General features: G+C 34.9%; 1 non-coding gene and 2 pseudogenes across 1 annotated transcript; all 3 read right to left on the bottom strand.

The window, feature by feature from the left end:
• Positions 1-187: 187 nt before the first annotated feature.
• Positions 188-1,525, bottom strand: LOC130950403 (phosphatidylinositol N-acetylglucosaminyltransferase subunit A-like; annotated as a pseudogene).
• A 3,979-nt stretch (positions 1,526-5,504) lies between these two features.
• LOC130953304 (small nucleolar RNA R71) lies at positions 5,505-5,607 on the bottom strand. The gene has a single exon (XR_009075475.1). It is a non-coding gene; the product is annotated as a small nucleolar RNA R71 (small nucleolar RNA).
• Positions 5,608-13,485: 7,878 nt separating this feature from the next.
• LOC130950402 (phosphatidylinositol N-acetylglucosaminyltransferase subunit A-like) lies at positions 13,486-14,825 on the bottom strand (annotated as a pseudogene).
• Positions 14,826-25,761: the final 10,936 nt, after the last annotated feature.

Genomic DNA, 25,761 nt, shown 5'->3' with positions numbered 1-25,761 from the left:
GGGTTTAGGGTTTAGGGGTTTAGGGGTTTTAGGGGTTTAGGGGTTTAGGGGTTTATGGGTTTTAGGGGTTTAGGGGGTTAGGATTTAAGGTTTAGGGGTTTGGGGTTAGGGGTTTAGGTGTTTAGGGGTTTAGGATTTAGGGTTTAGGGGTTTAGGTGCTTGGGGCTTGGGGCTTGGGGCTTGGGGCTTAAAAGGAAGAAAATATAAGGAAGCTGAACCTGTTTAAGAAGATGTGTCCTGATATTAGAACAGATCGGACTTGTGCATGTGGCACAGCTCCCAAAATTTCAACTCGATCTTGAAGAGAATTTTTTCTCTCATCTCCTCCAACCACACACGCTTAGGTCCATCACCTCCAACAATGAAACGAACCTACAATTCCAATTATCATCAGAAAGCAATGTGCAAACTCCTTGGGAATGCTGTGGCCTCTCAAAGAGGTTCTATAGGTACTTCACATATTTAACATCCAACTACAACTTTGAAAAGCAGCATTTAGACTTTTACACAAAAGCAATATAACTTATACAGAGCAATAGGGCAAGAACCATAGAGAAAGTGAACCAAACAAAAAAATTGCAATTTGAAGTACGGTAGAGAAAGGTCAAACCATTCTCACAAGGGACCTTAGCATGGAATTACTCTCAAAATATGTGATGCAAGAAAAACCAAAAATATTTTTCCTTTTTTTTTTCAATCATCTACTCACATTGGGATGCAGACGGCATACATCTGGAATGACTTCAACAAGTAAATATGCTCCCTTGCGATAAACCAACCGGCTAATAACAACAATAACAATCTCCGAGCGGCTCAGCTGCACCACCGCTGGCTTGAACATTGCAGTGTCCACAGCATTAAGTATAACAAAAACCTTCTCCGGGGGCAGTCCTGACCACAGCACTGTATTCTCCTTGCTCGTAGGCGAAACACATATGGCCTGACTCACATCAGCCAATGTAAACTCCAAGACCTTGTTCATATGTATGCTTCCAGCATCCGAAAATCCATAGAGAGAATGATCTGTGAATACAACCTTGTACCCCATGGTTCTGGAATGCATGAGAGCTTCATGACAGAGAGTGGAAAATGCTTGATGTCCATCAAAAATAGTGATTCTTTCTCGAATGAGAATGGTTCTAATAATGGGGAGTGAGGGAAATTGGGTTGGGAATGAATTCTGCATAACAAAAGGCCTCCACGGAACATAGTAAACTTTCAAACCACCAGTCATATATCTAACCCCATATCGGTTTCCATATGCATGAGTTACAACCACTACCTGAATTCGATAATACTCGTATCATATATTTTTCTTTTAATTCATAGAAATTAAAAAAAATTAACAGCATAAGCAGAAAATCATTTACTAACAAATTGATTGAATTACAGAGAATGTGATTATGACCTTGTGGCCTAGCTTGAGTAAGCACTAAGAGAGATAATAGATGTGGTTCTCGACGCCACCAAAGTTGGGATAGAAAAAATCAGAGACCATCATGATTCTGTGCTTTTTTCTATCCATTGATTAACCTCCGAGGCTAGTCTTGACACTCGTTCGTTGGGATTATTGGAGAAGACTCCTGATGAGCGGATAATTTGTATACTTTTTGGCATTGTTTTTAGTATGTTTTTGATATCTTTTAGTTAGATTTTAGTATATTTTTATTAGTTTTTATTTAAAATTCACTTTTCTGGACTTTACTATGAGTTTGTGTGTTTTTCTGTGATTTCAGGTATTTTCTGGCTGAAATTGAGGGACTTGAGCAAAAATCTGATTCAGAGACCAAAAAGGACTGCAGATGCTGTTGGATTCTGACCTCCCTGCACTCGAAGTGGATTTTCTGGAGCTACAGAAGCCCAATTGGCGCGCTCTCAACGGCGTTGGAAAGTAGACATCCAGGGCTTTCCAGCAATATATAATAGTCCATACTTTATCCAAGATTTGATGGCCCAAACCCGCGAAGCAATCCGGCCTCAGAAATTCCAGCGTTAAACGCCGGAACAGGAATAAAAGTTGGAGTTAAACGCCCAAACTGGCATGGGAGCTGGCGTTTAACTCCAGAAAGGGTCTCTACACGAATTTCCTTGATTGCTCAGCCCAAGCACACACCAAGTGGGCCCGGAAGTAGATTTTTATGTCATTTACTCATCTATGTAATAGTTTTCTATAAGTAGGACCTTCTACTATAGAGAGTCAGGGAGTCAGAGAGTCAGAGAGTCGGAGAGTCGGAGAGACGACATCTAAGTAGCTATCTTTGTTTTATGCTATCTTAGACCTTTGGGAGGCTGGCCATTCGGCCATGCCTAACCTTTGTTCTTATGTATTTTCAACGGTGGAGTTTCTACACACCATAGATTAAGGGTGTGGAGCTCTGCTGTACCTCGAGTATTAATGCAATTACTATTGTTCTTCCATTCAACTCCGCTTGTTCTTTATCTAAGATATCACTTGTTCTTCAACCTATGAACAAGATGACTGACAACCATTCTTGTTCTACAAGCATTCAAGGCTTTAGTGAATATCTCTTGGATTTCTGATTGCATGATGCATGGTTGATCGCCTGACAACCGAGTGCTCGTCTGACAAACGAGCCAGCCATTCCATGAGATCAGAGTCTTCGTGGTATAGGCAAGAACTGATGGCGGCATTCAAGAGAATCCGGAAGGTCTAACCTTGTCTGTGGTGTTCTGAGTAGGATTCAATGACTGAACTGTGACGTGCTTCAAACCTGTAACCTACTGGGCGTTAGTGACAGACGCAAAAGAGTGATTCTATTCCGGTAGGGGAGGGAACCAAACCGGTGATTGGCGGCACTGTGACAGAGTGCTCTGCATTAGCTTTCACTGCGCGGATGGGAGGTAGCTGCTGACAACAGTGAGACCCTACACAAGTTTGCCATGGAAAGGAGTAAGAAGGATGGATGAAGACTGTAGGAAAGCAGAGAGACGGAAGGGAAGGCATCTTCATACACTTGTCTGAAGCTCATACACCAATGATATACATAAGTATCTCTATCTTTACTCTTCTGTTATTTTCGTTTATCATCATCATATACATTTGAGTCTGCCTGACTAAGATTTACAAGATGACCATAGCTTGCTTCAATACTAACAATCTCCGTGGGATCGACCCTTACTCACGTAAGGTTTTATTACTTGGACGACCCAGTACACTTGCTGGTTAGTTGTGCGAAGTTGTGTAATGCCATGGTATTAGGCGCACCAAGTTCTTGGAGCCATTACCGGGGATTATTTGAGTTGTGAAAAAGTATTGTTCACAATTTCGCGCACCAAGTTTTTGGCGCCGTTGCCGGGGATTGTTCATGTTTTGAGCAAGCTTGTGGTAACATCAGATGCCAAGATCCGGCAACATCAAGTTCTTGGTGTTATTGCCCGGGATTGTTTAGGCTGGACAACTGACGGTTCATCTTGTTGCTTAGATTAGGTATTTTTTTTCGAAATTCTTGAAGGTGAATTCTAGAGTTTCATGATGATTTGTTGAAATCTGGCTGGCTGAGAAGCCATGTCTAACCTGATTGGACCGAGGTTTCAACTTATCACCACAAGAGCTTGTTGATTTCGTATCAATCTTGCTCTTGGAGCAGTGATTTGCTAAGATTTGGCTGACCTTGGTCATGTCTAGTGTTTTGGACCGAAGCTTTCCTTGGAAGCTTGGCTGGCTGTGAAGCATGTCTAATTCCTGGACCGGAGTCTTAGACTAGCATTGCACTGATTGGAATTCTCATTAAGAATTTGATGCCTTTTTCCACTTAATTTTCGAAAAACACAAAAAAATTTATAAAACATAAAAAGACCAAAAAGATTTATGTTTCTTGTTTGAGTCTAGAGTCTCATCTTAAGTTTAGTGTCAAATGCATGTTTTTGTTATAATTTTCGAATTCATGCATATATTTCTTGTTTTGATCTTTGAATTCTATTGACTTGAAGTATTTGGTGTCTCATATGCATTCTCATATTGTTAGTGTCAGTAGTGCACAAACTGCTAAGTTTGGTGTCTTGCATGCATTGTATTTGATTCTTGTTGCATTTTGATTAATAAGAAAAATCCAAAAAATATTTTTAATTTGAGTCTTTTCAAGTCAATGATACAAGGAATTGAAGATTCAGAACCAACTGCAGAGGAATTATACAGAAAAAGCTGAGCATTCAAAAATGCCCAGTGAAGAAGGCAGACTGGCGTTTAAACGCCAGCCAGGGCACCTGGTTGGGCGTTTAACGCCCAAAAGGGTGCATTTTGGGCGTTAAACGCCAGAATGTATACCATTCTGGGCGTTTAACGCCAGGATGGTGCCAGGGGGAAGATTTTGTTTTCAAAATCAATTTTCTTAGTTTTCAAATCAAATCTTTTTCAAATCAAATCTTTTCAATCAAATGTTTTCAAATTCAATTTCTTTCCTTTTAAAAGATACTTATCAACAATTAATGATTTGATTGAACATCACAAGATTGTTGCCTTTTGTTGAGAGGGTTAAATGTTTCAATCATATCTTTCTTGTTAGGCAAGTCATCAATTTTCAAATCATATCTTTCAAATGTTTTCAAATCATATCTTCTCATCACATCTTTGTTAAACCCATAACTTTTCAATTAAATCTTTTTACACATCTTTTTCAAAATAGTTCTCAATCAAATCTTTTTAATTTCTAATTTCAAAATCTTTTTCAAAAATCACTTTATCTCTTTTCCACTTTGATTTTTCGAAAATCAATTAACATTTTTCAAAATGTTTTCAAATTTTTTTAATTGAATTTCGAAAATTCTCTTCCCTCCTTCCCACATCCTTCTATTTATGGAGTACTACTCCTTCTAAATGCACAATTCGAATTTTATCTATTAAATTCGAATTCTCCTTCTCCTTCTTATTACTATTTCTCTTTTCCTCTGACATTCAGGAATCTCTATACTGTGACATAGAGGATTCCACATTCTCTTCTTTTTCTATTTTGAGCAGAAGCAGAGACAAAGGCATTCTTGTTTGAAGCTGATCCTGAACCTGAAAGGACTTGAAGAGAAAGCTAAGAGAAGCCAAAGCACAACTCTCTTTAGAGGGCTTGACCGAATTCTTCAAGGGAGAAGACATGGCAGCCGAAAACAACAACAATGCCAACAATGCAAGGAGGTGCTTGGTGACTTTACTGCACCTACTCCTGATTTCTATGGGAGAAGCATCTCAATCCCTGCCATTGGAGCAAACAACTTTGAGCTTAAGCCTCAATTAGTTTCTCTAATGCAACAGAATTGCAAGTTTCATGGACTTCCAATGGAAGATCCTCATCAGTTTTTAGCTGAGTTCTTGCAATCTGTGACACAGTCAAGACTAATGGGGTTAACCCTGAGGTCTATAGACTGATGCTATTCCCTTTTGCTGTGAGAGACAGAGCTAGAATATGGTTGGACTCTCAACCTAAAGAAAGCCTGGACTCTTGGGAAAAGCTAGTCAATGCCTCTTGGCAAAGTTCTTTCCTCCACAAAGATGGAGTAAGCTTAGAGTGGAAGTCCAACCTTCAGACAGAAGGATGGAGAATCCCTCTATGAAGCTTGGGAAAGATACAAACAATTAATCAGAAGATGTCCATCTGACATGCTTTCTGAATGGAGCATCATAGGTATTTTCTATGATGGTCTCTCTGAACTATCCAAGATGTCTTTGGATAGCTCTGCAGGAGGATCTCTTCATTTGAAGAAGACGCCTGCAGAAGCTCAAGAACTGATTGAAATGGTTGCAAATAACCAATTCATGTACACTTCTGAGAGGAATCCTGTGAACAATGGGACTGGTCAGAAGAAAGGAGTTCTTGAGATTGATGCTCTGAATGCCATATTGGCTCAGAACAAAATATTGACTCAACAAGTCATTTGATTTCTCAAAGTCTGTCTGGAATGCAAAATGCACCAAACAGTACTAAGGATGCTTCATCTGAGGAAGAAGCCTATGATCCTGAGAACCCTTCCATGGAAGAGGTGAATTACCTAGGAGAACCCTATGGTAATACCTATATTCTTCATGGAGAAATCACCCAAACCTCTCATGGAAGAATCAAGAGAGACCTCAACAAGGTTTCAATAATAATGGTGGAAGAACAGGCTTAGCAATAGCAAGCCTTTTCCATCATCTTCTCAGCAACAGACAGAGAGTTCTAAGCAGAATAATTCTGACTTAGCAACCATGGTCTCTGATCTAATAAAGACCACTCAAAGTTTCATGAATGAAACAAGATCCTCCATTAGAAACTTGGAAGGACAAGTGGGTCAGCTGAGCAAGAAAATTACTGAACTTCCTCCAAGCACTCTCCCAAGTAACACTGAAGAAAATCCAAAAGGAGAGTGCAAAGCCATCAATATGGCCGAATTCTGGGAGGAAGAAGAGGCAGTGAACACCACTAAGGAAGACCTCAATGGGCGTGCACTGGCCTCCAGTGAGTTCCCCAATGAGGAACCTTGGGAATCTGAGGCTCAAACTGAGACCATAGAGATTCCCTTGGACTTACTACTGCCTTTCATGAGCTCTGATGAGTATTCTTCCTCTGAAGAGGATGAGTATGTCACTGAAGAGCAAGTTGCTAAATACCTTGGAGCAATCATGGAGCTAAATGACAAGTTATTTGGAAATGAGACTTGGGAAGATGAACCTCCCTTGCTCACCAAGAACTGGATAACTTGTCTAGGCAGAAACTGCCTCAAAAGAGGCAGGATCCTGGGAAGTTTTCTATACCTTGTACCATAGGCACCATGACCTTCAAGAAGGCCTTGTGTGACTTAGGGTCAAGTGTGAACCTCATGCCCTCTCTGTAATGGAGAAATTAGGGATCTTTGAGGTGCAAGCTGCAAAAATCTCACTAGAGATGGCAGACAACTCAAGAAAACAAGCCTATGGACTTGTAGAGGATGTTCTGGTTAAGGTTGAAGACCATTACATCCCTACTGATTTCATAGTCCTAAAGACTGGGAAGTGCATGGATGAATCCATCATCCTTGGCAGACCATTCCTAGCCACAGCAAAGGCTGTGATTGATGTTGATGGAGGAGAGTTGATCATTCAAGTGAATGAAGAATCCATGGTGTTTAAGGCCCAAGGATATCCCTCTATCATCATGGAGAAGAAGCATGAAGAGCTTCTCTCAAAACAGAGCCAAGCAGAGCCCCCACATTCAAACTCTAAGTTTGGTGTTGGGAAGGTCCAACACGGTTCTGAGCATTTCTGAGGCTCCATGAGAGACCTCTGTCAAGCTAGTGACAGTAAAGAAGCGCTTGTTGGGAGGCAACCCAATGGTTTATAATTAATTATTTTCTTTTGTTATTTTATCTTTCTTGTAGGTTGATGATCATAAGAAGTCATAAAAATAATGAAAAAAGCAAAAACAGAATGAAAAACAGGAAGAAAAACAGCACACCCTGGAGGAAGATGCTGCTGGCGTTCAAACGCCAGTCAGCCTAGCAGATGGGCGTTTAACGCCCAGTCTGGCACCTTTCTGAGCGTTTAACGCCAGAAAGGGGCACCAAACTGGCGTTAAACGCCAGTAAAGGTATAAACCTGGCGTTAAACGCCAGGAATGGGCACCAGCCCGGCGTTTAACGCCAGAATTGGCCCAAAACGTGGATTTTGGTGCCAATTGGTGCAGGGATGCCTTTTCCTTGACACTACAGGATCTGTGGACCCCACAGGACCCTACTACAGGATCTGTGGACCCCACAGGACCCTACAATCACTCTCTCTTCTTCCCCCATTCACCAATCACCTCAACACCTCTTCCCCAAAAACCCCTCACCTATCAAATCCCATCTTTCTCTTCACCACTCACCATCCTTCATAAAACCCCACCAACCTCACACTTCAAATTCAAACCACTTTCCTCCCAAACCCACCCTCAAATGACCGAACTTTCATCCCCCTCTCTCCTATATAAACCCCTCTTTACACCCTTCATTTCCACACAACCTAAACACCACTTTTTCCCCCTTTGGCCGAATACACCTCCATCTCCCTCTTCCTCATTTCTTCTTCTTCTACTCCCTTCTTTCTTCTTTGCTCGAGGACGAGCAAACATTTTAAGTTTGGTGTGGTAAAAGCGTTGCTTTTTCGTTTTTCCATAACCATTATGGCATCCAAGGCCGGAGAAACCTCTAAAAAGAGGAAAGGGAAGGCAAAGGCTTCCACCTCCGAGTCATGGGAGATGGATAGATTCCTCTCAAAGGTGCATCAAGACCACTTCTATGAAGTTGTGGCCTTGAAGAAGGTGATCCCCGAAGTCCCTTTTTCACTCAAAAGGGTGAATATCCGGAGATCCGCCATGAGATCCGAAGAGAGGGAAGTACTTACCAACCCCATTCAACAAGTCGGAATCTTGATGGTTCAAGAGTTCTATGCCAATGCATGGATCACCAAGAACCATGACCAAAGTGTGAACCCGAATCCAAAAATTATCTTACTATGGTTCGGGGGAAATACTTGGATTTCAGTCCGGAGAGTGTGAGGATGGCGTTCAACTTGCCCATGATGCAAGGAGATGAGCATCCTTACTAGAAGGGTCAACTTTGATCAAAGGTTGGACCAAGTCCTCACAGTCATATGTGAAGAGGGCGCACAATGGAGGCAAGACTCAAGAGGAAAGCCGGTTCAATTAAGAAGGCATGACCTCAAGCCCGTAGCTAGAGGATGGTTAGAGTTCATACAACGCTCAATCATTCCCACTAGCAACCGGTCCGAAGTGACCATAGACCGGGCCATCATGATCCATAGTATCATGAGAAGAAATAGAAGTTCATGAGGTTATAGCTCAAGAACTCTATAAAGTGGCGGACAAGACCTCCACTTTGGCAAGATTAGCCTTTCCTCACCTCATTTGTCACCTCTGTTATTCAGTTGGAGTTGACATAGAGGGAGACACCCCCATTGATGAGGACAAGCCCATCACTAAACAAAGGATGGAGTACACAGGGAGCCCTCTCATCATGAGATCCCTGAGACACCTCAAGGGATGCATTTTCCTCCATACAACTATTGGGAGCAACTTAACACCTCCCTAGGAGAATTGAGTTCCAACATGGGACAACTAGGGTGGAGCACCAAGAACACTCCATCATCCTTCATGAGATTAGAGAAGATCAAGAATCATGAGGGAGGAACAACAAAGACAAGGAAGAGACATTGAGGAGCTCAAGCACTCCATAGGACCTTCAAAAGCAAGGAAGAGCCGCCATCACTAAGGTGGACCCATTCCTTGATTTCCTTGTTCTTTATCTCTCTGTTTTTCGAATTCTATGCTTTATGTTATCCATGTTTGTGTCTTATGATCATTAGTGTCTTAGTGTCTATGCCTTAAAGTTATGAATGTCCTATGAATCCATCACCTTTCTTGAATAAAAATGTGCTTAATTGAAAAAGGAAGAATTGCATGAATTTTGAATTTTATAATAGTTTAATTATTTTGATGTGGTGGCAATATTTTTGTTCTCTGAATGTATGCTTAAACAGTGCATATGTATCTTGAATTTGTGGTTCATGAATGTTGGCTCTTGAAAGAATGATGAAAAAGGAGACATGTTACTGAGGATCTGAAAATCAATAAAATGATTCTTGAAGCAAGAAAAAGCTATTCAAAAAAAAAAAAAAAAAAAAATCGAAAAAAAAAAAAAAAAAAAAAAAAAAAGAAAGAAGAATAAGAGTTGTGATCCAAGGTAATAAGAGTGTGCTTAAGAACCCTGGACACCTCTAATTGGGGACTTTAGCAAAGCTGAGTCACAATCTGAAAAGGTTCACCCAATTATGTGTCTGTGGCATGTATGTATCCGGTGGTAATACTGGAAGACAGAGTGCTTTGGGCCACAGCCAAGACTCAATAAATAGCTATGTTCAAGAATCATCATACTTCACTAGGAGAATCATTAACACTATCTGGACTCTGAGTTCCTAAAGAAGCCAACCATTCTGGATTTCAAAGAGAGATTGAGATGCCAAAACTGTTCAGAAGCAAAAAGTTAAAAGCCCCGCTCATCTAATTAATACTGATCTTCACAGATGTTTTTGGAATTCATTGCATATTCTCTTCTTTTTATCTTATTTGATTTTCAGTTGCTTGAGGACAAGCAACAATTTAAGTTTGGTGTTGTGATGAGCGGATAATTTGTATACTTTTTGGCATTGTTTTTAGTATGTTTTTGATATCTTTTAGTTAGATTTTAGTATATTTTTATTAGTTTTTATTTAAAATTCACTTTTCTGGACTTTACTATGAGTTTGTGTGTTTTTCTGTGATTTCAGGTATTTCTGGCTGAAATTGAGGGACTTGAGCAAAAATCTGATTCAGAGACCAAAAAGGACTGCAGATGCTGTTGGATTCTGACCTCCCTGCACTCGAAGTGGATTTTCTGGAGCTACAGAAGCCCAATTGGCGCGCTCTCAACGGCGTTGGAAAGTAGACATCCAGGGCTTTCCAGCAATATATAATAGTCCATACTTTATCCAAGATTTGATGGCCCAAACCCGAGAAGCAATCCGGCCTCAGAAATTCCAGCGTTAAACGCCGGAACAGGAATAAAAGTTGGAGTTAAACGCCCAAACTGGCATGGGAGCTGGCGTTTAACTCCAGAAAGGGTCTCTACACGAATTTCCTTGATTGCTCAGCCCAAGCACACACCAAGTGGGCCCGGAAGTGATTTTTATGTCATTTACTCATCTATGTAATAGTTTTCTATAAGTAGGACCTTCTACTATAGAGTCAGGAGTCAGAGAGTCAGAGAGTCGGAGAGTCGGAGAGACGACATCTAAGTAGCTATCTTTGTTTTATGCTATCTTAGACCTTTGGGAGGCTGGCCATTCGGCCATGCCTAACCTTTGTTCTATGTATTTTCAACGGTGGAGTTTCTACACACCATAGATTAAGGGTGTGGAGCTCTGCTGTACCTCGAGTATTAATGCAATTACTATTGTTCTTCCATTCAACTCCGCTTGTTCTTTATCTAAGATATCACTTGTTCTTCAACCTATGAACAAGATGACTGACAACCATTCTTGTTCTACAAGCATTCAAGGCTTTAGTGAATATCTCTTGGATTTCTGATTGCATGATGCATGGTTGATCGCCTGACAACCGGTGCTCGTCTGACAAACGAGCCAGCCATTCCATGAGATCAGAGTCTTCGTGGTATAGGCAAGAACTGATGGCGGCATTCAAGAGAATCCGAAGGTCTAACCTTGTCTGTGGTGTTCTGAGTAGGATTCAATGACTGAATGACTGTGACGTGCTTCAAACCTGTAACCTACTGGGCGTTAGTGACAGACGCAAAAGAGTGATTCTATTCCGGTAGGGGAGGGAACCAAACCGGTGATTGGCGGCACTGTGACAGAGTGCTCTGCATTAGCTTTCACTGCGCGGATGGGAGGTAGCTGCTGACAACATGAGACCCTACACAAGTTTGCCATGGAAAGGAGTAAGAAGGATTGGATGAAGACTGTAGGAAAGCAGAGAGACGGAAGGGAAGGCATCTTCATACACTTGTCTGAAGCTCATACACCAATGATATACATAAGTATCTCTATCTTTACCTCTTCTGTTATTTTCGTTTATCATCATCATATACATTTGAGTCTGCCTGACTAAGATTTACAAGATGACCATAGCTTGCTTCAATACTAACAATCTCCGTGGGATCGACCCTTACTCACGTAAGGTTTTATTACTTGGACGACCCAGTACACTTGCTGGTTAGTTGTGCGAAGTTGTGTAATGCCATGGTATTAGGCGCACCAAGTTCTTGGAGCCATTACCGGGGATTATTTGAGTTGTGAAAAAGTATTGTTCACAATTTCGCGCACCAACTCCTGAGACTAAAATTTGATTGGGAGAATTAGAGAAACAAAACACACGTGAAGAGAAAAGAAGATGAATAAGATATAAGATTGTGAGTGAAGTATCTCCCAGACCCAATCCAATCATAGAGTTTTTCATCCAACGGGGGATATAATTTATTTCATTTGGGCCTTGCTAGCGAATAAACACACGAGCCACCAGACCTGACACGGCGATCCATTTCTCTAGCGAATCTCGCCGGGAACAGCGCCTCGTCGAGACTTGCGGAGAACGCGAAGTCGAACGCACCGTCGATGAACGGCGACGAACTAGTGGCTGGCGCTGGCGGAGAAGCAGGGAACCTTAGAAAAGAGGAGAAGCAGCGGTTGGAGGCAGAGGAAGAAGGTGAGGCTGCGGAGATCTAGGGTGAAAAATGAGGGTGTTTAACTTAATCTCCTCTCCTACTTGTATATTTGCTGTGGAACTTTCATCCAGGTGTCAGCCTCACAAATTTTAGGAATAAAGAAAAAGGAAAAGAAAAGGTAAACCACAAGGCTCCTTTTCTCTCTCTGGCCTGCTTCCTCTCACTCTCTCTTTGATCTGCTCCGTTGCACTCCGAACTGCGCCGGCATTCCTTCTTCGCCGTAGCACCCTATCGCACCGACGACATTGACACTTCTCTCTGGTATGCTTCGTCGCACTTCACGTCGCACCGGCTTTCCAAAAATGGCGACGGCGAACACTTTCCATTTGTTAGATGACGATGCCGAGGACCCTTCACAGAAAATCACCGCGGCGGCACCGGCGTCTCCACCTGAGAAGGGTTCGCTGCGGCGGCTCAGCAGTAGAAGCAGCAAACTCAGTTGCCTTCTCAGGCTGGTGAGCATTCTATTTTGATTGATTCATTGATTTATTCCTTTTTTCACTTCTCTTTTTGTGTTGTTTGATTTAATTTTTCATATTTTTTTTGTTTTTGTTGAAACTGTTGGGCTTTTCATTTGACATGTTGGCTTTTATTGATGGGTTTCAATAGTGAACTCAGATTTATATGTTCAGTGTTTTTTTTTTTGGTTGCCGTTCTATATAAATTCATAAATTGCCGCCAATGAGCCATAGCTAGCACGGCATTCCGCCCCCTCCCTATCTCAAAGGTCTCGGGTTTAGGGTCTAGGGTCTAGGGTCTAGTTTCTAGGGTCTAGAGTCTAGGGTCTAGGGTCTATGGGTCTATGGGCGTAGGGGCTTAGGGGCTTAGGGGCTTAGGAGCTTAGGGGTTTAGGGTTTAGGGTTTAGGGTTTAGGGGTTTAGGGTTTCGGGTTTAGGGTTTAGGGGTTAGGGTTTAGGGGGTTAGAATTTTAGGGGTTATGGTTATGGGGTTAGGGGGTTAGGGTTTAGGATTTTTGGGGTTTTAGGGTTTTAGGGGTTTTATGGCTTTAGGGGTTTAGGGTTTTTGGGTTTAGTGGTTTGGGATTAGGGGTTTAGGGGTTTAGAGTTTAGGATTTAGGATTTATGGGCTTAAGGCTTGGGGCTTTGGGCTTGGGGCTTGGGGCTTGGGGCTAGGGGATTGGGGTTAGGGGTTAGGGGTTAGGGGTTGGGGCTTTGGGGCTTTGGGGCTTTGGGGCTTGGGGCTTCGGGCTTGGGGCTTGGGGCTTGGGGCTTAGGGCTTAGGGCTTGGGGTTTAAAAGGAGGAAAATATAACGAAGCTGAACCTGTTTAAGAAGATCTGTCCTGATATTAGAACAGATCAGACTTGTGCATGTGGCACAGCTCCCAACATTTTAACTCGATCTTAAAGAGAATGTTTTTCTCTCATCTCCTCCAACCACACACACTTAGGTCCATCACCTCCAACAATGAAAAGAATCTACAATTCCAATTATCATTAGAAAGCAATGTGCAAACTCCTTGGGAGTGTTGTGGCCTCTCAAAGAGGTTCTATAGGTACTTCATATATTTAACATCCCACTACAGCTTTGAAAAGCAGCATTTAGACTTTTACACAAAAGCAATATAACTTATACAGAGCAATAGGGCAAAAACCATAGAGAAATTGAACCAAACAAAAACATTGCAATTTGAAGTACGGCAGAGAAAGGTCAAACCATTCCCACAAGGGACCTTAGCATGGAATTACACTCAAAATATGTCATGCAAGAAAAACAAAAAATATTTTTCCTTTTTTTTTCAATCATCTACTCACATTGGGATGCAGACGGAATACATCTTGAATGACTTCAACAAGCAAATCTGCTCCCTTGTGATAAACCAACCGGCTAATAACAACAATAACAATCTCTGAGCGGCTCGGCTGCACCACCGCTGGCTTGAACATTGCAGTGTCCACAGCATTAGGTATAACAAAAACCTTCTCCGGAGGCAGTCCCGACCGCAGCACTGTATTCTCCTTGCTCGTATGCGAAACACATATGGCCTGACTCACATCAGCCAATGTAAACTGCAAGACCTTGTTCATATGTATGCTTCCAGCATCCGAAAATCCACAGAGAGAATGATCCGTGAATACAACCCTGTACCCCATGGTTCTAGAATGCATGAGAGCTTCATGACAGAGAGTGGAAAATGCTTGATGTCCATGGACAATAGTGATTCTTTCTCGAATGAGAATGGTTCTAATAATGGGGAGTGAGGGAATAGGGTTGGGAATGAATTCTGCATAACAAAAGGCCTCCACGAAACATAGTAAACTTTCAAACCACCAGTCATGTATCTAACCCCAGATCGGTTTCCATATGCATGAGTTACAACCACTACCTAAATTCGATAATAGTTGTATCATATATTTTTCTTTTAATTCATAGAAATTACGAAAAAGAAATTAACAGCATAAGCAGAAAATCATTAACTAACAAATTGATTGAATTATAGAGAATGTGATTATGACCTTGTGGCCTGGCTTGAGTAAGCACTGAGAGAGATAATAGATGTGGTTCTCGACGCCACCAAAGTTGGGATAGAAAAATCAGAGACCATCATGATTCTGTGCTTTTTTCTATCCATTGATTAACCTGCGAGGCTAGTCTTGACACTCGTTCGTTGGGATTATTGGAGAAGACACCTGAGACTAAAATTTGATTGGAAGAATTAGAGAAACAAAACACACGTGAGGAGAAGAAAAGATGAATAAGAAATAAGATTGTGAGTGAAGTGTCTCCCAGACCCAACCCAATCATAGAGATTTTCATCCAATGGGGGATATAAGTTATTTCATTTAGGCCTTGCTAGCGAATAAACACACAAGCCACCAGACCTGACACGGCAATCCATCTCTCTAGCGAATCTCGCCGGGAACAGCGCCTCGTCGAGACTTGCGGAGAATGCGAAGTCGAACGCACCATCGATGAACGGTGGCGAACTAGTGGCTGGCGCCGACGGAGACGCAGGGTTCAGCTGCGGCGGCTCAGCAGCAGAAGCAGCAAACTCAGTTGCCTTCTCAGGCTGGTGAGCATTCTATTTTGATTGATTCATTGGTTTATTCCTTTTTTCACTTCTCTTTTTGTGTTGTTTGATTTAATTTTTCATATTTTTTTTGTTTTTGTTGAAATAGTTGGGCTTTTCATTTGACATGTTGGCTTTTACTGAAGGGTTTCAATAGTGAACTCAGATTTATATGTTCGGTATTTTTTTTTGTTGTCGTTCTATATAAATTCATAAATTGCCACCAATGAGCCATAACTCACACGACATTCCGCCCCCTCCCTATCTCAAAGGTGTCGGGTTTAGGGTTTAGAGTTTAGGGTTTAGGGTTTATGGTTTATGGTTTAGGATTTAGTGTCTAGGGGTTAGGGTCTAGGGGTTAGGGTCTAGGGTCTAGGGTCTAAGGTCTAGGGTCCTAGGGTCTAGAGTCTAGGGTCTAGGGGCTTAGGGGCTTAGGGTCTAGGGTGTAAGGTTTAGGGTTTAGAGTTTAGGGTTTCTATTAAAAGGCATATATATATATATATATATATATATATATATATATATATATATATATATGTTTTTTTTTTAATTTTTATTTTTTATTTAATTAATATATGGTCGAATCTACGGGTTGATTTGGATTCCGCACCCTAGAACCGTTACCCAAACCAACTACTAGAGAGAGTCATTGGTTTAGTTTGGGTTGGACCTGATTACCCATTCATTTCAGAACCAATTTAACTGGTTTGGTTCGAATTTGGACGGGTAATCAGTTACCCGCGATACGTGTTCAACCCTACCAAACTTTCAATTTCAACCCCTAATCTCTAGTTCTCAAATTCTAAATGCTAAATCCTAAAGTGTTTTAATTTTTAAAAAAATAAGATAAATATATTTTGTTATATTCAAACTAATATTTAAAATTTTTTATAAATATTCATGTAATATTTTAATTGATAAAATTAAAATATTTTTAATATTTTTTAAAAATAATTTTTTTTACAAAATCTAATAAAAAAAAGGACAAAAAAAATTAAGAGTGATATTTGTATATATAATATAAAAGTAATTTTTAGATATACAAAACATATCTTTTTTTCAAAGTAAGATGTTCTGAAAAATTAATAATATTTTGAGTAACTTAATTATAGTAATATATATTAAAAATTAGTGATTTTGTTACGTTAATTTTATTAATTATAGTTAAATGATAACGAGAATAATTTTATTAATTATAGTAAGATGTCATGTGAAATTAGTATTTTTTAGAGTAATTTTATGGACTATAATAATATAATTTAAGAAATTAGTTATTTTTTAGTAATTTTATTAATTAAAGTAATATGATGCAAAAAATTAGTTAATTTTTAAAGTAATTTTATTAATTATATTAATATGATATGAGAAATTAATAATTATGTTAAATTAATTTTATTAACTATAGTAATATGTTGTGAAAAATTATTAATTATAGTAAGATACTATAAAAATGAGTACAAAGAGTATATAAAAAATACAAAAAAATAACATAAAAAAAAGTCTCATATTACATTAATAAAGACCTCATAAACCTATAAACCTTACAACTTAGACTATAAATTAGTAATATTTAGAGTAATTTAATTAATTATATATATTAAAAATTAGTAATTTTATTATATTAATTTTAAAAATGATATGAAAAATAATTTTATTAATTATAATAAGATGTTATGTGAAATTAATAATTTTTTAGAATAAATTTATAGGTTTTAGTAATATAATTTAAATAGTTTTAAAAAAAATTATTCATTTTAACCCTAATTTTTTTTAAAAAAATAAAATAAATATATTTTATTATAATAAAATTAATATTTAAAAATTTTCATAAATATCTATATAATTTTTTAATCTTATCCATTAAAATTTTTTTAATATTTTCTAAAAATTTTGTTTTTTTAAAAAAATCTAATTAAACAAAGACAAAAAAAAAATAAGAGTGATATTTGTATATATATAATATATCTTTATACATAAATTAATACTAGATAAGAGACTAATTTTAGAATATTCAAATATGCTTACAATATTTTGTTATTTATGTCTACGTATATTTTAATATGATATCAGTATTATTTTAAAGATAGTATCTAATACAAATTTTAATTTTTAATTTTTAATTTTAAATTATTTTAGTTATTATAAAAATTAAAAATAATACTCAAAATTAATCTCATTAAATTGCTCAATAATTCATTTATGAAAAGATATAATTATATTTGTGTGAATGATAATTTATGGTTCAAAAGATATAAATGGTTCAAAAATGCCAATCTCATTTTAGGCTCTGACAGAATATTCTAAAAGAGAGAAACATGTGACCATGGCAGATCAACGAAATGTGCTAGAAAGAACGGTGCAGAACATCTTAGAACAAGAAACTCTCAAATGAGTCTTTTCTGGTGGCAAAGGTGGCGTTGGCAAAACCACATGTAGCACAATACTGTTCGTGTTCGAAATTCTGTTCTCATAATCTCCACCGATCCAATTCACAATCCCAGCAAAGACTCCAACTTTGGTCAATAGCCTCACCAATTTCTATACTATGGAAGTGGATCCCACTGTTGAGCATGAGGATGTGGACACTTCTGAAGGGATGGAGTCGTTGAAATTTTAGGTGGAGTGTCAGCAGTGAATTTCGGGCGTGTCGAATAAGATGCTGCCGAAGCTACCATAGCTGAGTGGGGGAAGAAAAGGAATTGCCAGTGCGACAGAAAAGCGAGTAGGAGAGATAGTGAGGAGGTTTCAGTCGTTATCGACGCTGGAGACAATGGAAGGGGTGGTGCGCTATGACAGAGGAAGGGGAGGAAGAAAATTTGGAAGAGGAGGTTAGGGACGATAATAATTAACTAAATACTGAGTGTTTAATTAATTTTAATAATTAAATTAAATATATTTATTTAAAAAATTAAAATAAAAAATAATCCTTCTATTTTATATATAATTGTAGAAAAAACCCTAAAAAAATAAATATTTTTATTTTGATGCGCTTTGATGTTTCGGTGTGCCAAATAGTATTTTAACATTTCGGTATGTAAACATGTGTGGCGTACCAAATTCGTGCCCCCAAACTGAGAATAACTTCAAAATCCTCTCTCAGTTTGAACAAGGATAAATATAAAAGATAATAACAACTCAGCATCTAAGAAATAAAAATTCACTCATTCAAATTCAGTTACTATCTAATAGCTTTCTATATTTTAGCTTTCTATCAGCAAACTTCAGTTATAAAATAGAAATATATTATTCTCTTTATATAACACACTTAATTAATAGCATATACAAACCATATATTCAATCAATATCACTTTTTTGTTTCTATTCCTGATTCCTGTTTTTTTAGCGAACCTTCTTTGCTTGATTCTTTATTATATTCATTTTTTTGAATATTCTTGATAAGCACAAAACTAAAAAATAAAGTTTATACTAAATTTATACAAATTCGAAAAGAATTTTTTGTGTGAGGAGACAAATTATATAAATATTCAATTATTCATATACTTTTTTATTAATTTAAATTAAAAAAATAAAAAATAAAAATTAATAAAAAATAAAAATTATATTATTTTATAAATTTAAATTATTAATTATTTTATAATTATTATTAGAATAATTAACAAATATTAAATATAATAAATATATAATTATAAAAATTATATATATAAAATTATAAATATTTTAAATAAAATCATTTTAAATGATTATTTTTTTAATATTACTGTTTTCGACACAAATGATTTCATATATAACAATATTATAATTAACATAAGACTAATCATTTATGATCTTTCTCCTATAAATGATAAAAAAATTAAAATTTAATTATTATCTAAAAAGTAGTGACTATCTAGACTCTAATAATCCAAACATACCCATAGTTCATTTTATATACATGCTTCCTTTTTATTCATTATGAACATACAAATTCGGTACTAATGTGTTTCCACAATGTTAGAGGTACATAAAATTATTTATCTAAAAAAATTAAGTTAATAAAAAAAATAATATTAATAATTATATTTTTAATACACAAGAAAAATAATTTTATACATGCTTAATTAAAGTGAAAATAATTTAATTATTAAAAATATTTTTTATATATTAAAATCAGTTACTAAGATCAACTATTAATATATTTATTTGTGTATAAATATATATATAATTTAATTTAACATATATTTTATACTGATAATCAATTTTGGTGACTGAATTTAATATATACGTATAAATATATCGTTTAATTTTAAATGCCAAGCTATTTTCTCTATATTTACCAAGGTGCATACAGTCTAATGGATTAATCATCATGTTTGACGACGTTGAAATATCTCAAATTCATAATTGCAAGCAAAATATAATAAAATATTACGTAGGTAACTTGGTTATGTGGCCAGATATTTAAATCATAAAAGTTATTTTGGGAAAGACTTCACACCCAGGTGTTTTTGCACTCAAACTTAGCTTCAATAACAGGTTGACATAACGATTAGGGGCCATTATTAGTCTACGATTTTAGTAAAAAAATAAACAAAATTAATGGATTAACATAAATTATGTGCAAGTTTGCGACAGATTTGTGTGGAGATATATATGTTTATTATTTATAAATTAAAATATCACGAATATAAGAATATTAATGAGTAGAGAGAGAGAGAGACTTTTAACAAGACACTATTGCACTAAACAAACACTAATATATGTTTTATATTCACTTTTTTACGTACATAGAGTTGATTCATTCTCTTATAGTATGATAAAAACACTATGAGAAGTAATAATCATAACATAAAAAGAAATGAATATAATAATAACACCAACCATAACCATTATTGATATATGATTTGTGGGAATATAATTCATTAATTAGTTTCTATAAATAGCAATTTTTTTTGTTTTTTTGTTTTGTTTTGCTTGGCCTTACACTTTTGTATGTCAAGCTAGGTAGGCTTAAACCTACCTAGCTTGACTAGGTGGCGGCCGGCCGAAAACGACGAAGAGACTAATCTGTCCAACAAATAAGCATGGCGACGCAGCGGCGGAGGATATAGAACCTTGTCCTATGCTCCTTCACCATCCTGCTACATCTCCTTCTGAAGGATCTCATCAAGGGTTCATCACAAAGGTGTTGTTGTTTGCATGATGATGAATTCATCTTCTTCCTTTCTTGCTTCATCTCTGTTTTTATGAGTCTTTTCTTGCTGCTTGTGAAGTGGTTCATTATTATTATTATTGTTACTATTATTCCTTGAAGTGTATATGGATGGAACAACAATAACAATAATAATAAGAATAATAATATAATACAAGCTTCAATTCCAACTAGTTTGGGATCGAAATGATATGATATATGATAATGTGTTGTAGTTTAATTTGTGAATGAAGATGGGGGTTCGTTAAGCACAGTATATATGGAATGGAATGTAAGGGACACTTGAAACGTTGCTTTTATGAATAGGATATAACTTTATCTGGAAAAGACATGCTGGTCCACTTTTTCCACTCTAATAATATCACACAAATATATAATCGTGAAAATTCATGTGTATTCGACTTTACGTAAAATTGATAGTCGAGAATCGTTAGATAAAAATTTAGTCAAATAAATCAAACCATTTAACAGCTCTTAACTATCAATTTCACTTGAAGTCGACATATATATATATATATATATATATATATATATCCTATCTATTTTGCTCATCTCAAAATATACACACTAAATTTTAATTATTCATCATTTTGTAGAAATTTTGAACTTTATATAAATATTTAGTTATATATTATTGTATTAATAAAAAATTTTATTTTTAAATTTATTATTTTAAAATATATAAATATATAAATCTGATTGTGTAAAATTCTTTATAATGTTAATATATTTAAATTGTACTAAAAAATTGAAATTATAAATTTTACAATATAAAATTATTAATAATTAAAATTTGGTGTCTAAATAAACTTTGATATATACGTGTCTCAATAAGTGTGAGGGTTTACAACTGTACATTATATTCATGTCCATCCTTGCCTATATATTTGAGACCTCAAGTATTCTCATATATTATCTCTTATAATATAATGTAATAAGAACTATGATATTGAATTTGCCATTTTATTTATTTATTTATAATATTCATCACCTTTTAATTTTTCACTTTCTTTTGCAATGAATAAATAAAATAATAGAAATATCATTTTTTTATTATCAAAATGCATGGATGTTCCATTGTTTTAAAATTGAATAATCTTTTGTATAAATATGACTTTAAAATCTAATGAGAAATTAAAATTTTTAAAGAAAATGCACTTACAAACAAGAGACTAGAGATACAAGAAAGACTACAAAAGATAAAGTCCACCATGTCTTAACAAAATATGGTCGGTTCTTATCTTTTATAATTCTAACTTTCTAAGAGAAGAGGTTTATTTATGTTGCTTTTGGGATGACCAGTTGTTACCAAAAATGAATAATATTTAAAATGTGATAGTATACAATGATTTTGCTATACAAAGAAATATATAATTGATGAAATAGAGAGATAAAGAATGAACGAAATTTATGAATAATAAGAAGAAAGTGCCAAATTTAGCAGTCATTGTCTTTTTGAAAATATTTTTAAAGATATTTTAATGAAAATAATGTGTACCTTTACTACCTTAGGCGCACTTTTCTCTTTTCTACAGTAAAAAGCGAAAAGAATAGGATGATTGTTTTTTTATACTTTTACTCTTATATTATAATAAAATTGATTTTGGGAAAAAAAATCAAGATATAAATTATATATAGTTAAACGCAAACTTAATATTTCATTTTTTTATTATAAGCTAATACATATATAAAATTTATAACCATTTATATACTTCGGTTTATTAATTTAAATTTTTTAAATTAATAAAAAGTTTAAGAATTCAATTTTGTTATCTAAAAAAAATAGTATAAAGCAAATGAAAAAATTTATACAAATCTAAAAAATATGTAAATAATTTTATTAATAAAAAAACAAAGTGAGTTATTTGAAACAATAAATATCTTGCACAGTGTATATGCTCCTTGATTGCATTGGATATGGACAACTCTCTTTATGATTGGGAATTGACATGCCACTCGGATATTCATACGTTCGGTATTGTCGATATCGTTAAACTAGAATTATTGATACATGCCTCTTCAACTGTTCTTATTTTCTTCTCCTTTCATCTTTTAACTATTCTTTTAATATCGAAATATTTGGATGATAACAAAAATTAATTTTATTTTATATTTATTAATTATTTTTAAAATAAATATATACAATTATAAATATTAAATTAAATAAAATAATTTTGAATTATTATCTCATTGATATTATTGATTTCAATAAATAGAGAATAATGATCATATAGTAGCTACTAGCTAGTTTCAAGTGGCACCACATTCTTACAAATTTTGTCACACTTACTATTGTCTTTCAACCTATGCCGTAATAATAAATATATATACCAAGATTTAATTTAACTTCTCTATCACGAACTATTTCTCTTAAATAATAATAATAATAATAATGTGTAAATATGTACTTAAAATGTTTCAAGACCATCACTTAAAAAATAATAATACAATTTTAAAATTTAGAATTTAATTAAAATTGAGATTGAACAGAATTAATTCAATTCCAAAAACTAACTCAAAAGATGAGAGCTACTTCAGAGTTCAGATTTATAAATTATTTAGAGATTATATTTTTATATTATTAAAAAAAATTTTTTAGTGGTCATTTATTTTATTTTAGCAGTAATAAAATAGCCGCAAATATATTTATTAGCAATTAGTTGTTTTATACTTTATCGTTAAAAAATTTTAGCTACAATTATTCAATTGTTAGTAAAATTTGTTTAATGGTCACAAAAATATATAATTTTTAATATAATATATAATAATAATAAAAAAATATATAATTACCGTAAAAATATAAATAAAATAAGACATATAGTAATGATTATATAATTGTCGCTAAAAGTTTGCTACTAAAAATATTTTTTGTTATAATGTAAAAATTATAAAACTTATAATATTTTTTCTTCACATCTAAAAATGATAATGTCGAGCGTGAACATTTTCATGTTGATGATCCAATAATATTAGATCCAATAGGTTCTGATACCATAAAAATTATCTAATTTATATAGTTGGGAAGAAGAAGAAAAGGTTAGTTGAGGATGAATGAGAGAAAAGTTTAGAAATCTCCATCCTCCTTTTCTTCTCTCCAACTGGTATTTTTTTTTTTAAATTAAATTTATAAAAGGTGTAACCACATGAAAAGTTGAATATATTTTTTTTGGGTAAAGTACTAAATTAGTCCCTTATATTTAGGTGTAATCCTGTTTTGGTTTTTAAAGTTTAAAATATTCTATTTGAATCCAAAAAAATTTTATTTAGCTTCAATTTAGTCCCATCGTGAGGTCAAAGATAAATAATTAACAAAATGTCCTAATGACAGTAGTATAAAAACAAGGTCGATAATTTGGAGAATAAGTACAAGCTCCAAAGGCACAAAATCAACCGTGAATGCATCAATACATGTATTTAACATTTTTTTTAGTTTTATAGAAAATATTTCATTTTAATTATAAGAAAAATAATAAATAAATGTATTGATGCATTCACGGTTGATTTTGTACCTCTAGAGCTTGTACTTATTTTCTAGATTATCGACCTTGTTCTTATTATGCCCAAATATAGAAAACCAATTTATCATTTTACCCTATTTTTTCTCATACTAGCTCATATATGATATAAGTGCATGTCAAAATCAGGTAATAATAAGAATAGAGAATGTCATAACTTTCCACCACATTGCCAGCCAAATGAAAAATTGGCACTTGGTAGTATGTATTCGGTTTTGTTTATTTTGCAGACACAGCCTCATTCATTGTTGTGGAGCCAACAATTAGCCTTCTAAAAAAGTGAAAAAGGGTTTACCCTTTTAATTCAATTCAACCATTTGCGGAGACATACACAACTGTTTCATTTTAACTTCTAATGTGTTTTAAGCTACTATAAGCCAATTCATGGATAACAACTTCATCACTCTTATATATTCACTAGTATACATACATACATGAAATTAATTATATATTTATTATCATTGTTCTGAAAATCAGATCGAATTTATCGATTTAATCAAATTAACCAAAATAAAAAATTAGTTGACAATGAACTAATAAAAAAATTAGAAAAAATTGTCAAAATATTGGTTATAGCTATTAATCATTTAATATAATAAAAATTTGTTCAAAAAAATTATATATTTTTTATATAAAAGTATAATTTTATTATATTCAATATAATTTTAATTAAATTTCAATTGATCTGTTAAATTTTAAAATTTAAACATCTAACTCTATTGATTTAATCATCGATTCGATTTTCAGAATTTTAATGTTTATTTATCAAGTTAATTTTGTTTGTAGAACAGAGTAGGTCTAGTGGTAATTAATTTTTCTATCACTGTAATATAACAGAATTTCAGAAAATTTAAATACATACTACTAAACTACTATAACTTTAGTAATCTTTTTGAATATATAACTCAAATATTACTTATTAAAAAAGGTATATTTTTTCTCGACCAAAGAAAATCTAGATTGGTTCAAAAATTACAATAATGACCATATCTTGTCTTGAATAAAACGACTATATACGCCACATGTAGGATTTTTCTATCACAAAAAGCTCAAGAAACCAAAAAACCCTTGTTGTTATTGCCGACATCTTGTTCTTTTCTTCTTTATTATTGTGGTGGTTGTTGTTATACATATATTAAAACTTATACTTTCTTTCCTACTTTTAATATTTTAATATATCAAAACTTGCCTTCATTTAGTTTTATTTATATTCTCTGTACTACCGAACCGAATCAAAAAATACTATAAAATTGAACCAAAATTTATAATAATTGAATAAAAAATCGAAAAAATCAATTTTTTTTAATTAAACTGATCAGTTCAATTTGATTTTCGGTTAGCTTAATAAAAACCAAATCAAACCGAATCGAAAAAGGTGTTTTATATTGGTTTTTTTTATTGATTTACCCTTAGTTTAACCTAGTAAAAAAGCCTAAATCTAAAATCCTTAACTCTCTTTCCCTTTCACTCGCGCAGTCACCTTCACCCAGACACCCACTCACCCACAGCTCACTTTCATCTTCCATTCTTCCTCCTCCATACGGCCATGCCTAAGAGAATGAGAGGCTGAGAGAGCCAGAGAGCATCGTCCACCATCAAAAAAGTCGTCCATCGTCGCTCAAAGTCGTCGCAAGTCTTCCGTTCTTCTCCATCGACGATCGATTTAGCTGCCATAAAGCCTGGTCGTTATGAGCAATAGAAAATTTGGTTACTAATGGTTGGTCCCTAATTAGCGACCAATATATTAGTTGCTAATTAGCAACCGATTACCTCAACGATCGATTTAGTGACAGAAAATTCAGTCACCATTTAGTGACTGATTTGGTTAGCGATT

Source organism: Arachis stenosperma, chromosome 9, assembly GCF_014773155.1.
Source record: "Arachis stenosperma cultivar V10309 chromosome 9, arast.V10309.gnm1.PFL2, whole genome shotgun sequence".
NCBI classification, from domain to species: domain Eukaryota; kingdom Viridiplantae; phylum Streptophyta; class Magnoliopsida; order Fabales; family Fabaceae; genus Arachis; species Arachis stenosperma.
The sequence above is the reverse complement of the archived record's forward strand: the minus strand, read 5'-3'. Positions and strand labels throughout refer to the sequence as shown.